Raw genomic sequence first — 18,613 nt, forward strand, 5'->3', positions numbered from 1 at the left:
TATTTTATACTGTATATTATACCTAAATTTAAATAGGAAAAAAATTCACTATGCAAGGCTTAGTACTTAAGCCAGTCTCACTTCCTGAAAAAAAGAGTTGGGTAATATTCTTATATCCATGAAAACAGGATGAAAAAACATGTAACTGACTTTACTGGATGTTAAATAAAGCTTCTGGCATGAGGCGGCGCGGGTGAAGCCAGAAGGTAGAGAGGCAAGAGGAAACAGACCCTACCTGAGGCCACAACTAGGTCAAGATATTCCACTAGGCAATATCCCAGTGTGCACGAGTGTGTGTGTGTGTGTGTGTGTGTGTGTAATCAAGGTTACAATTCAGAACTTTTTGCATTTCTGAGTAATAACCTCCCACTGCGTACCCTAGGAATCCTTTTGAGGCGGAGAGAGGAAGGGTAGGAAGGGCATTAGAATTTTCTACGGAGGACTGCCATGAGAAGGGGATAAAAACTTCCACAACTCAAAGTGGTTTTATCCATATTTTTCACGCTAAACTTGAAGAGATTTAAAAAAAACGGAGATGCGATGGTTTCTGGTATTTTTCTCAATATTTCACGTCAAAACATTATTTGGAATATGTTCCACTTTTCTTTACAAATATGAGACTACCACAATTGTAAAAGAAATATAAACCGTTTGCCCAATAGGATGCAGGTAAAAGATTGAGTATTCAGAGTCCGAAGTTGTGAGGAGAGTTCCAAGTGACCTCAGGCCAGTCCACAGTGTATGTTGTCTTCTTTAACCTCTAGTGCTTGCTCCTATTTCCTCCCTTTTCTGTGGCAGTTGCGCCTCTGGGCTGCCTTTTGGGGAGTCAACAATATGAAGAGCAATTCACAATAAGGTATTCTGCTTCTTAGGAGAAATTGAAGAAGGTAGTACGTACTCCTTGTAGTAAGTCTATAATTTCAAATATTTCAAAAGTCAGAAGAAAAAATACTGAAATATTCAAATAATTGTTAGTTAACATCTTTGTGGTTTACACCCCACATCAGAAGTTAATAGCTGGAATCTGTGAGCTTGAGTGATTAATTACCACATTTTATCAATTCCAGGTTGCCTATTTGAAAATGTTTTAGCATTTTCAAATTGGGATGCATCTTATAATTCTGGTATTTTATGATCATGTTCAGCTAATTAGCAGTCATTACCCGGTCATGTAAAAAGCTTCAAGAAAATGCCAACATCAAAGGATTTTGGCTTAATGGAATATGGTAATTCAGAGTGGCATAGAGAGTACCCACTACACACCAAGCACTGTGTGAAGGGCTCAGAGTAGAGTGAAGAAAAAGTCAGATATAATCCTTGTTTCTGATGAAATGTGCAGTCTATTGAAGGAAACAGATATTAAAATACAGTATAATGATTGATATAATGGAGAAAACTGGGTAAACATTCTAGATATTTCTGTGAGTATATTTTTTGTATAAGATTGATATTTAAATCAGTGGACCTGAGTAAAGCAGATTACCCTCCATAATGTGGGTGGGCCTCCTTCAATCAACTGAAAGCCTGAATAGAACAGAAGACTGACCTCCTCTGTTTTTCTGGAGAACTCTGACTCATACAGCAACTTATTCCCTAGGATAGGTGTTTTAATCTCTATCAAATGCTATGCTGCATTTTATAACAACTATTTATAATACCTCTATATTTCCATCCTAAAACTTAACCTGTGAATAAATATAACCTACCAATACAAATGATTAATAGTCAATATAATGCTATCTATAAGTGTAATACAAAATTAAAATAAACTATAATAACATACACTTATAATAAAATGGTATATATTTCATCATGCAAATGCATAAGCTTGACTATCCTAAAAGACATATAATGAAGCAGACAAGTGCTTGCAATTATTTGTAATAAATGGACTGTAAGATGAATAAACAGACCAGAAACTATTTTGTGCCAGAAGTAGCAGTAAATGAGGAATCAAAGGTTTTAGGTGGACATTAAAGTAAAAACTACAGTTAGAAAAAAAAAAAGAAAAACAAAAAGAACTGAGGTTTACTTTATGATAAGAGGTAAATAACTTTAAAGTAAGAAAGACATTCTTAGTCAAACTATAGACTATTAAAATGACAGAAATGAGAAAAAATGATACTCTGATATTCTCATAAATGAGCTGAGCCATATTTATTTAAGTATTGTGTCAAAAGTACTCTATATGGTATACACATGTCATCACATAAAATAGATTTTTACTTAGAAGTATACTCATTGCTTCTAGTTCTTAACGAGATCATGAAGACCATGTTCTTTGATAGGCAAGTAGAAATAGAAGATGAACTGGAAAAAGAAGCAGTCTCTCAGTAAAAATTTCAATAAGTGATTTCACAGCACAGATCTTATTATAGTGCTATAAAATTTTTAATACACAAAAATAAGTGAGATTATTTTATAATATTTATTAATAATATTTTATAAGATCCTTCCATTTCATGTATCTTCATTAATTTAATTGTATTTGATTCTAAGTATATTTAAGAAAGAGCCTCAAAACTCTGCCACCATATATTTGAATATGACAGACAGCTATAAAGGCAGACTGGTATTTAGGGACAGGTCAGTTATTATCTCAAATACCAGTAATGATGATACTGCTGATCACATCATTTTCTGATATGAAAAACTCTTGAGAAGTTGAAAACACAATAATATGCAATATTCTATTGATTTGCATAGCAGTCAGATTCCAGAAAAATTCAGAAAATATCAGAAAACAAATTGTTAACCTCACTGGAATTGATTCCAGAAGACATTCAAGAATTATGAAAAATCCAGGGAAACTCAGAAACTGTCAGGATTGCTCTCTGTGCATTGTGAAAATCCTAGGATCTTTGGCCGCTGCCCTCTCAATGTCAGTTTACTCTCCCTAGTCATTAGGACAACTGAAAAGCCCCAATATTTTCCCAACATGCCCCCTGAGAGGTAGTAAAACCCAGGTTAATAACTAGGGTCTTGAAGGAAATGACTCACAAACTATTACCCTGAGCCATACTTGCCTCCAGCTGCCTACCCTACATTGCCACTTGAATGAATCATCAGCAACTCAAATCTAAGCATAAGCAAAACTCACAGTGGATCTCTCCACCCACACCTACTTTCCTTCCTTCAACACGACCCATCTCTATCAATAACAACTCCATTATTCTAATGTTGCTCAGGTCAAAAATGCTGACTCCTTCCTCTCATACTCCACATCTGATTCGATATTGTCTGCTCTAATCAGAATTTATCAAGAAAGGAATCCCTGTCACTACCCAAGTAATACCATCCTAATCCAATCCACAATCATCACTCATCCAGATTATTGCATGTGTCCTTTTGATTCTACTCTCATCATGGCCCTCAGGTTTACTCTTTAATCACAGGAGTCAGATCACAGTTACTCCTCTGCTGGAAAAAACTCTCAAGCAGCTTACCATTTTCCTCAGAATAAAACCAGTATTTTTTTAAGTATCTGTGACATCAGCCTCTTCCTTCACCTCTGAACTCATCTTGGACCACTGTCTACCTGGCTCGTTCCTTTTCAGCCACATGGCTACTGTGCTGTTTCTTGATCAAGCGGAACATACTCCTGTCTCAGGGCCTCTGTACTTACCATTCTCACTTCTTAGACTCCTCCTTCAGATGACCTCATGTCTAGCTTCTTTATTTCCTGTAGGCCTTTAGTCAAGTATCACCTCATCCAACCTTTCTTTATTACCTTGTGTAAAATAGCAATCACTTTTTCACCATGGCCCTTCCCATTCCTCTTGCAATAGGGTGTTTGGTTTGCATGTGTGTATACTGATAGAGAAAGAGAGAGAAAGATTAATTTTTAAAAACTGGCTCATGTGATGGTGGGGGCAGGCAAGTCCAAAATCTATAGGCTAGGCCATCAGGCTGGAAACCCAGGGCAGAGTTGTTGCAATGTTGAGTTCAAAGGCAGACCAGGGCAGAATCTCTTTTTCTTCAAGGAACCTTGATCTTTTCTTTTAAGGCCTTTAACTGATTGGGTGAGGACCACCATACACATTATGGAGGGTACTCTGTTTTACTCAGTCAACTGATTTAAATGTTAATCACATCTAAAAAAAATACCTTCACAGAAACATCTGGACTGATGTTTGACCAAAAATCAGGAACTATGGCTTAGCCAACTTGACCCATAAAATTTAACCATCATACCTCTTATTCTGCTTTATGTTTCTCCATAGCACTTATCATTATCTGATTTTATATAATTTTTATTTGTTTATTGCTGTCTTCCTCTACTAACATGTAAGCTCCTTTAGGATAGGAACTTAGTCTGTTTACTGCTCTGAATGCATACTAGTCACTCTATAAATAGTTGTTACATGAATAACTGAATATATTATTAAATTGAAACTACCTGACTATAGTTACCAATGACTATCACATGGTACAACAAAGACAAAAATCCAGTTGAGGCCAATAGAATTTCCTAATTCATGAGGAATAAAGATTATATAAGGGCTGTATCTTTTATAATTTGGCTTATATAAGTTTCCATATATACAGAGCATGTTTTAATTTTCATTCCGAGTACAGATTCAACAAAGAAATCCTCCTGTTGGCTTTACTGAGAAAAATTAAAAACCGCTTTTAAACTGATGGAGAATACTGAATTCTACAGCCTCTATTACAGACAACAAAAAAGCCGGTACCTACCATCTCTTACCAAAAAAAGACTAATTTTTTTCTAGGTGTACTATGTGTCACATTACTCTTAAATGTATCTTCTATAAAATTTCTTGTGTAAAGAAATCATAAGAAAATTATTTCTGCTTTTGGAGAAGGAAAACAATTAAAATTTTAATTTCTTTTGCATAAGTAAGATTTTGGTTTTCACTTTCTTTAAAGCAAACACAAAATAACTGTGTATTTACATACTGGGCATATTCAACATTCTTTTTGTGTCCTGTATTTTCTTAAGCACAATAGTCTTGAGTAGAAATTTGCTTAGTTCTTTTTAAGTCACAACATCTTCTCTTAGTACTAAATATGACAACGAATAAATAATACAATATCTGATTTACAATGTCCTTCAAGCTCTTTACTTCCAGCAATTTCTGGAATCCTATATTAAAAAGCCTGCATGCCATAGTATATTTGACTAGATTTTACATGTTTTGTACACCAACTCTCATTTCAAGTCTTTGTGAATTTAAACTGGAATTTTGTTAAGTAATTGATGTTTGTGGTTTCATTTTCAGATGGTATCCACATATGGACCAAATAATGAAATAACAAAGTTTAGTGACTAAAGAAATGAAATAATTTAATATTAGTGATATTAATATTATTATTATATTAATGATGATAATAAAATATTATTCACCACTCAGTGATTAGATGCATTCTTTCAAGAATATGTTGGCACAAAATAGACTGTAGACTTCAAAAAGCTGTTTACATTAAAAGGTGTTTCAAGCTAGAAGCACTTACCCTAACTCATTCTTGTTGGAGGAGGGGCTGTGACATGGTTCTGAATTTATTAATAGAAGAACTAAATTGCACTTAAGGTGGAGTCCAGAGAAAGACAGTGTATTTCTCAGAACTTATTCTCTTGCAAATAACAGAGACCCAAAACCGAAATCTATTTGCTGACATACTGAAAAAAATCCAGGGTTGCAGGTGCTCAAATCATGTCACCAAGTCTCCTCTTGCTCTCTTAATTTTTATTTCCTGCATGTGGCTTCATTCTTGGTGAAGTTATTTTCTTATAATGACATGTCTACTAGCAACTCCATGACGACATTCTCATAACTCCGCCCCACCTGCAAAGTGAGAGCCCCCTTTTCTCAATAATTTCAGAAGGGTCAAGTCAAATATGTATCTCTGACCCATTCATTGTTTCCAGAAAGATGGAATATGATGATTGTTCAGTTTGGGCCACATGCCCATTCCTGGAGTTGGGACTGGAGAAGGGAGAAGGGAAAAAATGGGGCATAGGGTCAGACCAACCTAAGCAATATAGACTAAGTATGGGAAAGAGGCTGTTCTCAAAGGAAGATCGAAGAGTCCTGGGGAGACTAAAAGGGAAGGGGTAGGTGAAAGCCACCAGATAGCCACTAGATTCATTTCACACTGCATCAGAAATATTCATTTCACATCTGCTCAGAAGGAGCAGATGATTGAGAAAAGGGTTGGAAAGAGAGTAAAAAAAAGAAAAAGGATGAGAGGGAAAACCTAGAACTTCTAGTAGAATGGATGGGAGTTGTCAGAGAAAGCAAGGTTAATCAGCTCGGAAACAAGAACGGAAGGGAAGTTCCCACAGGATCTATTTTCCATTTCATTCAGGACACTTTTAAGATGGAGTTAAACATGGATTTCAACTTTTGCAGTGATTACCAGGACTCCAGTAATGGAAATGAATGTTAGGCATGTTATTTGAGCTTCCTGAAAACAGACATTTTCCAGATTATATGGATTATGGCTTCTAGTTTTACAGTCCAGAGAGTATTTTTATAGTTTCTTGTACTGTTTAGGTAAAAGTTACACAATCTTTATCTCTATGTCTTCTATAATGTGATGAGAGGATTTCCTCATTTTATTGGGCACCTACAAATTGCCAGACCCTATGTTAACACTTCTGCACATGTAATCTGGAAGAATAGTAGGCATTCACTGGAAGACGGTGGAAACAGAGTAAAACAGAATCATGTAGGAAGTCAATGTGTCAGTTTAGTTGTATAATGTACTGATTAAGCCCATGCATCTGTCTTCTGCAGGCTGAGGAAATGGAGCTCACAGACACCATTGGCTTTAGGCTGTTTGTAGCTGCATGCTAGCCTGTCTTAAACTTTCATGTTCCATTTTTAAAATAAACATTCTCTTTCTTTTTCTGAGATTGAAACCCATTGCTCTACCAGGCCATATATGTCTAGGTAGCTCTCACACATACATACTAAAGCACTCCTTGAATTGGTAGAGAATATTACAATAAGAGAATGGGCAGACGTAATAATCCAGAAGCTCAGCCTCCCAGACCATGGAATTTTCTATTGGACTGCCTTCTACTAGACTAGACAAAGTCTAGATAAGTCACAAAAGGAAAATAACAAAGCATTTTTCTTAATATACTCTCAGCATCCTTTTAATTTTGCATTAGGTGTGAAGAATAACTAGCGATATTTTATAATTAAATTTTAACAGCATTTTCATGGCACTTTGGAAACAAAACCAAACATTTGCGTCTTATGTGCTATACATACAAAATTTTATGAGGCATTTTACAGAGATTAATTATTTTTATAATCAACAAAGTTCTAAGAGTCCACAAATTTTAGTGGTTACTCTGATACACATTGAATTTGAATATAAGATCACTTAAAAATTGAAAACAATTTTATTTCATATATGCATATTTAATGAGGGAGAAGCTAAGTAATTACCTTGAGTACATACTCCTAATTCTTAGTAACTTTTTAAAAAGAAGAAAGTTGCTGATATGATAAATAGTTTGTATATGATCAGAATATTGTAGTCTGAATCTACTACCAACCAGTTATATGACTTGAGGAAGGCACTTAGCTTTGAGGGACCTCATTTTTCCCATGAGAGACTCAGATCATATAATTTCTGTGAATCTCTGGAACTCTAAAATTCTAATATCCTTGGGGCGTCTGGGTGGCTCAGTCATTAAGCATCTGCCTTCGGCTCAGGTCGTGATCCCAGAGTCCTGGGATCGAGCCCCGCATCAGGTTCCCTGCTCCTCAGGAAGCCTGCTTCTCCCTCTCCCACTCCCCCTGCTTGTGTTCCCTCTCTTGCTGTGTCTCTCTCTCTGTCAAGTAAATAAATAAAATAAAATAAATAAAATAAAATTCTGATATCTTAAAAATGAGAATGTCTCTTATTTAATTTGCCCCTAAGATAGAATGAGATTTAAATAGTTCTGATCAAATAGATATGTAGCATATTTAAAAACAAAAACAAATCAAATGAGTAAAATGAGAAAAGTTTCTCCTGAAACTTCTGATAATTTTTATCATCTTGAGTCACCCCTGCACAAGGGAACAGCTATGGGATTAGCAGCTTGTAGACAAATTTCATGCTTGGCAGCACTTCCCCTTGGTATCCAAAAATTTAAACTATATGACTTATGAATATAGTTTGAGTTCTAATTCTCAGATGCAGCTGAAAACAAACATAGGTCTAAGCCATATACAAAATCCCAAAATTCAGGAGACACCTCCCCTTTCCTAAGGGTTGTTTAAGCTTAGACTGACAATCCGTAGCACACACTTGTAACGAAACGAGCTCTTCTATGTTTGCATGGAAGATGAGGCTTCATTTCTCAGACGTCTCCGTAGGCTCCTGTGAGGCACAGGCAGAGCACACCTAATAAACAATTTATGTGGCCTATCATTGTTGGCGTTCACTTATCTCCCAAGTATGGATGAAATACGTGAGAAAAATCAAGGTGGGAGAAGAATGGCCAACCTTTACTCATATTCTCTGGGCCTAGAATAATTCTCTGTTTGAGCTCTGATTCTGTTGATTGTATTTTTCATTCTAAGGAAGACTAAAGTCAAATGATAATTTACTTTTAAGAACCTCACAAGACTGAGATTTTACAGAGAAGCAGTGTGCACTTATAATTTTTCTAGACTTTTCCACATTCTGATGCAAAGCAAGTATTAGGGAGAAGTTGTTACACAATTGGTTGATTTAAAACTGATTCCATAACTTTTATTCAATTTCTCTAGGGCTAAGTAACATATTAAGCTGTATTTTTAGGCAGGAAATAAACAGACACAGCGATTATATATTTCATACTTTAGTATTTTATAAATTGGGGGCTCTATTTTAGGTAAATTTAATACATTCAGTAAGTGATTTTGTGACTATTTGCTCTCTTATTTCAGATAGTGCAAGGGAAGAAGTGTAATAATTCAGTTTTCCATACCTGTACTATTTGAAAACATGAAAATTCATAATTTTTTGTGGAGACTGGTCAGGGCAACAAAGATTGCAATTTAATTTTCAACAATTATGTCACTTGTCCTAAATTTGCCTTTCAATTATTGCTTTCACTTAAAGGTTTTTGATTGCCATATTGATATAAAAATAGTAAGAATACTAGGGGCGCCTGGGTGGCTTAGTCAGTTAAGCGTCCGACTCTTGATTTCGGCTCAGGTGGTGGTGTCAGGGTCCTGAGATTTGGCCCTGCATCAGGCTCTGTGCTCAGTGTGGAGTCTTCTTGAGTTTCTCTCTCTCCCTCTACCTCTGCCCTTCCCCCTGCTCGTGCACTTCTTATCTCTCTCTAAAATAAATAAATAAAATCTTTAAAAAAGATAATCAGAGTACTATCCATAACCTTTGTAAGATTGTCACAAACTTTAAAAAGTCAGATTAGATTAATGGCATAAATTTCAAGAAGTTTCACATGTACTTTGTGAAATGATCACTACAATCAAGTTAATTAATGCATCAATCATGTCATATAGTTACCTTTAAGTTATACACCCATTATAGTAGTAGAAGGAAGAGAGTGATTAATTTTATCTGAATGTCTTTAGGGAAGTATTTACTACAAGATGTTTATGTTGAGTCTAGGTTCATGAGTACCATATTTCAGAATTGGGAACGCAAAGTACACAGAAAAGTCAACAGAGCAAGACTGAGACTACTATCCTTATAAGGTCCTACTTGCAAATTTGGCCCTTGGCTGGTGTCTGGAAACTTAGATTTTAGAAGTGTTCCTACCGTGCCCTGATATGAACGGTTCACTATGTCTAAACTATCTATACAAATAATAGAGCTTTTGCTGAATACCTTGTTTCCTTCTGGGAGTGGGGAAATTTGGTATGTGCTAGGGGGCTAGACAGTGGATGCCTACATGACCAGCTCCCATTAAAAATCCTGGGCACTGAGTTTCTAAGGAGCTTCCCTGCTAGACAACATTTCACAGGTATTGTCACAACTTATTGCTGGGAGAATTCAGTGCATCCTATGCGACTCCACTGGGAGAGGATCCTGGAAACTTGTACCTGGTTTCCTCCAGACTTCACTCCTTCACCTTTTCCCTTGCTCCTATTTATTTGTATCCTTTAGCTGTAATAAATTACAATGGTAGGACTGTATGCTTAGTTCTATGAATCCTCGTAGCTAATCAACCTAGGGGTAGTCTTGGAGACACCCAGTACAGGGTAGATTTTTTGGGAGGTCATCTTTGGCAGAGAAAACAGTAGTGGTCAGAGACAAGGACCACTTGTCAAAAAGGAAATACATTATGTTTTGGGAACTGCACCTCATTTTGAATGATTCTGCTAAGATGGGGAGGACTATTATACAGGAAGCCAAAGAGGACTTTAAACATTATCTAGGTATTTGGTTATTTTCCTTTTTAAGGGCTTTGATTAGTTCAATTCTTATTTGACCAAGGCTTCTTAAAAGCTTCTTACTGAGAATGAGCACAGAAGGTATAGACAGTCCAACTGAGGTCATGAACCTGACTCAAATATTGCTGCACCAAGAAAATTGTTCTGATTCTAACCAGTGAAAAATGGAATCTGTCCATGGTCTTATTTTTCAAAATATTTATTATAAAGTAAGCTCCTTGAGAAAAAGATTGTGTTTTTTTTTAAAGATTTATTTGAGAGAGCTAGAGAGAGAGCGAGCACAAGCAGGGAGGAGGAGTAAAGGAGAGGGAGAAGTCAACTCCCCACTGAACAGGGAGCCCAATGTGGAGCTCGATCCCAGGACCCTGGGGTCATGACCTGAGCCGAAGGCAGACACTTAACCAACTGGGCCACCCCACGCACCCTAGAAGGATTGTGTTTTATTTGTTTTTATTTTCCTTAATGCAGTGCCTAGTATAGTGTTTTATTAATAGAAGACATTTAATAAATATTATATTTATGATCCCTTAGGAGATTATGAGCTTCTTATAAGATGGGACCATATTTTATTCATCTTTGTATCTCTGTAATCTAGTACAGTATCTGGTTTACATTATCCATTCTTTCATTTCCAGGATATTTATTGAACATCTAGGATGTGGCACACACAGTTCTAGGTGCTTGTAATTAAATAGCAAACAAGATAACAGGGCTAACAGTCACATGGGAGCTGAAGAAATGTTTGTTGAATTCAGTGGTATTTATCAGCCAGACTCTTGACTTCCCACAAGCCTGGCACGGTGAAAGCTGTCCCTATCTTTCTCCTATATTTTGTTTGTCTTATTCCCTTATCTGTACACTGTAATTCTGGTTTTGAAACTGGAATACTATTGCTGCTCTTGTCATTGAGATTTTTCACCTCAGAAATGGCATAAACTCCTGGTCTAAAACAATTCTAACCAAAAACACAGTTGCACTGACCAAGATGGAATATGACAACTATAAATTGTAATGGGTAATTTAGATGATGTGTTCCAACAAAGGCAGGGATTTTTGCTTGTTTTGTTTGCTTCTATAGTCTCAGAACTCAGGACAGTACTTTCACAATAAAAATTTGTTGAGCAAATCAGTTGAATAAATAATCTTATATCAGTAGCAAATGAAAGTTTTATCAATGAAATATTATTTAAAATTATTTTTTTGGAAAATAATACTAGCCAGGGGAGTGAAAACATGTGACACATAATTTAAAAGAAGCTCAAAAACTCAAGATGATTCTATAATGAAAAAATTTCCTGAGATGGGAGGTGGAGAAGTTGGGCTCTGGGTGCTTTGCCATTAACTTGCAATAATAGGACTTTTGTCTGGTCATTTTAAACTTTGTGCACCTCCGTTTTCTCATCTGTGAATTGAAGATGTTGAAAGAGGTTTCTACACTCTCTTCCACATCAGTATTAAATCCATATGATTGTTTAAAAGGAATGATACCTGATGGGAGTTATGTATTTGCGTGTCATCCTTGCACACGGGCCATGCTAATCTTCTCTGTATCGTTCCAATTTTAGTTATATGCTGCCAAAGCAAGCACCCTGATGCGAGTTATGTAAAACCTAATTTGACCGGTTCTGTAGACTACTTCCATCAGTTGCTGCTGGTCATTTTCTCATATTCTAAATTTATTAATGTCTCAGACAGTGATGACAATGGTGATGGACAGGCAAATAATAGAAACAACGGTATCAACTTACAGGAAAAACTCTTTCTAGCAGATGAAGCTTTATCAGAATATAAAATAAAATAGGAAGCTAGGGGATGAGTAAGTAGGGAACAAAATAAGATGATGCATTTTTATCTGTCTTTTATGGTGTATTTGAATTTAAGTTGTGAATAGCAGGAAGAGGGTTGAATTGATGTAGACTGATCCAGGAAGACAGATTTTCTTTTCTGGAAAATTTCTTGTAGAATTTCACATGCTTCATAGACATAAAATCTGTTATCATTATTTTTAATAGTGATATGTCTTAGTAGATCTATTATTTGTATTTAATACATAATAGTTTCTCATAGATTTGTATAAATTAGCAAAACAATGAATTTGATACAATAAAATGAATACCAGCCTCTTGAGAGTTAACACTTAGGTAAAATACTGTAACACATAGATCACATTATTGAGGATTGCCTTGGGACAGGCTGCCATTGCTATTTATCCAAATATACAACTATCTGGGGCTTTCATCAGGAATGACAATTCTAGGACAAAAACAAAGATTTACCATGGAGGCTGAAACAGGCAGACAAGTAGCTTTAAACAGTAAGCAATCTTTTCAGATTGATTTTTTTTTTCTTTCATCAAGAGTCAGTGTCAATGATGTCTGGCTTTCCCCAGGATTCATGACATAAAAATTTCATCTTAGGAAATGTTTGTTAAAAACAAACAGACAGGGCGCCTGGGTGTCTCAGTCCGTTAAGCATCAGACTCTTGGTTTTGGCTCAGGTTGTGATCTCAAGGTCATGGGACCCGCTCAGCGCACAGTCTTTTTGTCCCTCTCCTTCCTCCCCCTCTGCCCCTTCTCCCACTCGTGCACCTACTCTTTGCCCATGCTGCGCTCCAAGCACACCTGCGTGCATTCTCTGTCTCTAAATGAATAAATAAAATCTTAAAAAACAAACAAACAGACAGTTTTTAGTATGTACTTTTATCATATGATGCCTATAATGCCTATAATGTGGCACCAGGATTTTGTTGTATCTGTCCATAATTATTTATCTGGAATGTAAGTTTTGAAGGACCTGATTCTGGAAACACGTAAGACTATCATAAAGATTTATGATTGGATTTCCAGTAGAAACTTTTAAGAATCAAATGTTTTTTGTTTTTGATTTATTATACTTTGAGCTAAATATGAAGGGAGTGGGGGCATAATTCTTCTAAATCCTTTTTTAAAAGACTAAAAAAGTTTAAGACTGCTAAAATATGACTTCTCAAAAACTTCTCAGCAACTTTTTGAGAAAAAAAAATTGTGATTGTAAGTCACATTGATGGTGAAACTAATTTTAAAATGAATTTTTACATAAATTTTAAGTTCAGTGTATCATTCATGAGGCTATTTGTAGTTAATTTTTCAAACATTGTATCTGAACCTAGTCACCTTTGTCTAAATGCTCTATTTTGGTCTTTGACTTCGAAATTCTCATTATTACATACTGGGTATCCCCTTGATTTTTGACTCATGTCATTTTCAAGGACATCATAAAAATTATGTCATTAGAATTTATATTTCACATTTTTCCCATTCAAATTTGTCAACTATAGTCCTCTTGCTACAAGATTTCCTTATCCAATACCAATATTCTCTCTTCTGTTTATGCAGTTCTTCAAAGAATTCATCCAGTCCCAAATCTCCAACTCTAAACTTCAAGTTAGTTATCACCAAATCCATTCAGTTATTAATTCCATTGATAAATATTTATCGAGTATCTCCTGGCCTGCTAAGCACTGTGTTGAGAACAATGGTGAGATTTTCCCTCATCCCAGTCTTTCTTTCTTCTTGTTTATTCATTCATTCTTTTATTCAACCAATATTTAATATACTGCTATTTTGTGCCAGGAAGAGTACTAAGTAGAGGAATTACAGTTTACAATTTCTTTGAGACATGAGAAATGTAAATGGACAATTTCAACTTTAAGAAGTAAGTGCTAGTATGATAAAGGTTTTATACAGGAAGCTCTGGAAGATGAGTGGGCATGGAGGTTCAAGAAAGGGTTTTGCATTACTTAGTATCTTGCCTGAGATATCAAACCCAAGCCAATTGTCTTGGTCTAGATTTCTCTAGAAGCTGACCCTGCGACAAGGATTCAAGTGCAAGTAGTTTATTTGGTAAGCTGGTAGACCAGTGGGGAAATGAAACAGGGAAGAGAAAGATGCCAATATAAAGTGTACGTGATCAAGCCAGTTACCACCACGGACAACTGGAACTCGATCCCTCTAGGGAAATAGCAGAAACACTATGGTATACAACTTAGAGTTACCTACCATCCTCTGCCCCAGGTTGAAGAATCTGGTTTCTGTTCACCAGCTCCCTGTCCACCATTGTTCACTTCTGGGCACACTGACTCTTTGTCACCTCTAGCTTTCCTTATGCATGGCCACATGTGCTCTTGAGGCTAAATAAAACCTTAAGACCAATAAGGGCAGATATTTACATTAAGCAGCCTCGGATGTATATAAATGAATGTTGCAGACATATGCACAGGGTAGCAACACCATCTGCTAAACCAGGTAATTCATAGAAGGAATTTAACACAGGAAATTGGTTGTGAAGTTGTCAGAAGTGCGACAAGAACAAAGGGGAAAAGTGAGGTGATATCAAGATTAGCAACTGCATGAAGCTAATATGACCCCTAGGGCAAGAGGAACACAGGGAGAAAAGAATATGTCTGGGCCAGGAGCCAGGGCTGCGCAGCAGAAGTCTGAATCACCGAGAAGACAAGGAAACTACTAGAGATGTTGATTGAAAAAGAGTCAGATAAAGATATACCCTGGTTTTGTCTATCTTCCTGTTCTCCAGAGTCCAGCCAGTACTTCCCATTGGCCAAACCCAGCTAAGAAGACATTAGTCAGAGAAGCCCAGTGAGTGTGGCTTCAGGGATCAGGCCCTTGAAATACACAGCAGGGTAGAGAAGGGCAGGGGATAGACCTCAGCCAAGAGGCAAATAACCAGCAGGTTTCTTTAGGATATATTGCCTAAGCAGAGTTGTCAAGATTTCCCCCACCTAATTTTATTTTGCACTTTTTGTCACCAAACCACCTTTATTGCATTGAGGGTAGTCTCTTTCTAACCCTAAAAAAGTGGTATACTCAGGTTGTTTTCCCAGTCTACAGTTCTCCTTTCTACATCTAATTGTCTTTCAAAGTCCAGGTTATGACTGACCTTCCCAAATATTCTAGGTGACAACGATGTCCCCTTTTCTGGGAGTGTTAGTGTGTGTGTTTGTGTGTGAGACACACTATTGTATGCCACCATGCATTTGTTCCTGTTTAATGAGTGTTTTACTTGACTCTTCCCCACCTCCCTGAAGGGTAGGGACCTGTATGAGTTAGAATTACATTGTGCTCTTTGATAGGAAAGCGAAAATGTCACTGACTACTTTTCTCTCTTGTGTAAACATGGATCATCTAGGCTGATATGACAGTTTCTCTACCATCATGGATCTAAAGCCCTAATCCTAAATATATTGCTTCCACTTCATGATCTGAGTTAGCTGCTGCGAACCTAACCACTATGCCCACATTCTAGCTAGCAGGATGGAGGCCGTGAGGAAGAGAAGACCAGCCTCCTGGTAGATCATTTTAAGGTTATTTACACATCAGATGCACTTATAGCCACAGAACGACATGGTCACCCTTGGATGCCAGAGAGTCTGGAATATTACTTATTCCAAGTAGTCCTATGTATTATGTTGGATCCTTTAAGAAGCAAACATCAAGATGGAATTCGCTGTGCAAAAGCTTAACTGGGGGGGGGGGGTGCCTATGAAGAATAAAGGAGAGAGAGTAGGAGCAGACAGGGAAGACTTTCAGATCATGAACGATGCAGATCTGACATCTGAGAAAGGAAGGAATTGAGTAGCAGTACAACTCTGAGAAAGTCTCAGGCAGGCCTGTAGGAAGCCCCAGAGCAAAGATTTCCCATTAAAGAAGTCCGATGTTGGGCACGAATGGCCCCATTTGGCACCCCCGCTGTGCTCAATCCTCCCAGCTGGCTGTCTCTGGCACGGGTCACAAACGGCTCTCCTGCAGGTTGCCACACCAGGTGACCATGGCCCCTTGCTTCGATTATTATAGAATCTTCACAGAACCCTTCCTCGCACTTCTTTTCTACCCTGTTAACTTCCAATGCAATATTATATACATGGCTGTGGAATATTATACACATGTGCTTCATGAGTAATTTGCTCACTTTCAATGTAAGTTCATACTCTAGTTTTTTCCTGGTTTTCAAAACCACACATTTAGAGAGGCTTTCAGATGTAACAAGATTATGAGTTCCAACATATCTTCGAAAGCAAAGGAAATTTTTCTGAGAGATGGGATTTTATTAGTTGTTTAATGGAAGTTGTTAAAGGGGATGAACACTGAAAAAGGCAACATAATATTATGGGTTTGTAGAATTCAGAATGAAGGAAATGAACACATATAATTTCATAGATGAAATCTAGTTCAACTTCTGCTATTAGGGAACAGCTGAGGAAAAGGAGGCACAGATAATAATCTACCTAAGTTCCCACAGTACATTGAGGCACCATCAGGCCTACGTCCCTGGTCTCCCAATTTCCCAATATTACGGTGTGTGCTCTGCTCTGCCTCTCTTTTTGGGTCGGGCTTTATCACAAAACTTTGCTAACTGGTAAGTTCTATTTGGAGGTCATATCCTACAAAAGGAATTGAACAGAAATAAAGTGACTTGGGGTTTTAAAGGTCAGGCCAAAAAGGCTATTTTCCTGGAGAATGAAAGACTTTGTTATACCCATTAAGCATAATAATTGGTGACTGATTGTCATAATGCCTTATGCTCTGCTTAAACTAATCAACAGAATCTGTAAAATATCAATCCACTCACTGCTTACACCAGGAGGTACTTCTGGAGAAATGCTAGACTTTCGTATTAATTGGAAAAAAATTGCACATAATGGGTTTCTCTAAATGGTCCGATGACTTACGCTGTCAAATCTTCACAGTCCAGATCTGGAGGATCACTCTCTTGGGCATAAAGATGCAAACCCCTTCATCTTCCCAAAGTTGTTCACCTGTGGTATTAGAGGATTGCTGCATGAATCACAAGGAATAGTAGTTTGCTACTCCTTCTCCCATTATTGTTAAGCAGAAAATAAACTGCAAACCTAAACGTTCACCCCAGGCTTACTTACATGTTCATTTCCGTACCTCTGAGAATTTAGGTGCATTCTCAACAAGTTTACAGCTTCATAAGACATTAATATAGCCCTTCGGTTGCAGTAATGTTCTGCCAAGTGCAGTGCTCAGAATGGCACCATGTCTACTACTAATAGTGCATTAAATCTCTCTCAGATCCTGCTGACCCCCATGATCAAGGCTGTTCCTGGGGAGCTGTTTGAAGAGATTGCTGATGCTCAGTATTGATAACAAGGAGCCAAGGGTGAAGGCTGCATTCAGTACTGAAACTGTGTCTTCTTTTACAATAAACACCTACAGCTTTCTTTTCTCTTTTGGACCCTGATGTCATAATGATAATCAGAGAAAGGTCCTCAGCAGAGAGAAGGTAACTGGTCCAATTAGGTAACAATAAATGCATCATGTAAACTCCAGGAACAAGATAAAAAACCAATTGGATCAGGGTTGTGCTAGTTCGTCCTGACTTTTCTGCTATTTCCCAGTCACACTTAGGAATAAGTGCCCAGGTAATTAATTGTGGCACATTTTATCAAATAGTGAGAGCTTAGCTGCAAGTAACAGAATATTCAGACAGGAGTGGCTCAGACAGTAAGAACATTACTATCTTACAGAGTAAGAAGTCTGGAAATAGATGGTTCCAGGGTTTATTTAGGGATTCAATGACATCATCAAGGGTTAAGGATCTTGCCATTTTTTCCAATCTACCATCCAACATTTACTATGTTCATGGTCATTATGGTTGGTCAGAGACCACATTGACCAGTTATTAATTTAAAAAACAAAAATCTGGGACATATGGATGGCTCAGTCAGTTAAGTGTCTACCTTCAGCTCAGGTCATGATCCCAGGGTCCTGGAATCAAGTCCCACATCGGGCTCCTTGCTCAGCTGGGAGCCTGCTTCTCCCTCTGCCTGCCACTCCCCCTGCTTGTGCTCTCTCTCTCTCTGACAAATAAATAAATAAATAAATAAATAAATAAATAAGTAAATAAATAAATAAAATATTAAAAAAAAAAATAAAAAACAAAAATCCCTAATTCCCAGTGGAATTTATAAGTGCAATTTATAAACTTGGCAAAAAATAATAGAGGCTAATACTTTTATGACATTATCCTCGGGAAGGAGGAACTCTTCAAGAAGTCACACAAAATTTTAAAAATCATAAAAATTATTAATTTATTATTAAAATTAACATATTCTATTGATCAAATTGTTATAAAGAGTAAAGATATAAACCACAAACTAAAAAATATTTATAACACAGACAATAAAGGAATAAATTCAGAATATGTATATATTCAGTATA

The 18,613-nt window shown here is 36.9% G+C and overlaps 1 long non-coding RNA gene and 1 other non-coding gene across 2 annotated transcripts in view; both read right to left on the bottom strand.

Moving 5' to 3' along the window:
• Nucleotides 1-806: 806 nt before the first annotated feature.
• The window catches only part of LOC118548275 (uncharacterized), a 28,601-nt gene continuing 10,794 nt past the window's right edge, over nt 807-18,613 (bottom strand). The window contains exons 2-3 of the long non-coding RNA XR_004923540.2: nt 17,098-17,184; nt 807-912 (exon numbers count right to left, since the gene is read on the bottom strand). This is a non-coding gene — a long non-coding RNA (uncharacterized LOC118548275). The remainder of the gene's footprint in view (nt 913-17,097; nt 17,185-18,613) is intronic.
• LOC118548309 (U6 spliceosomal RNA) lies at nt 11,856-11,960 on the bottom strand. The gene has a single exon (XR_004923561.2). It is a non-coding gene; the product is annotated as a U6 spliceosomal RNA (small nuclear RNA).

Source organism: Halichoerus grypus, chromosome 9, assembly GCF_964656455.1.
Source record: "Halichoerus grypus chromosome 9, mHalGry1.hap1.1, whole genome shotgun sequence".
In the NCBI taxonomy this organism is placed as follows: domain Eukaryota; kingdom Metazoa; phylum Chordata; class Mammalia; order Carnivora; family Phocidae; genus Halichoerus; species Halichoerus grypus.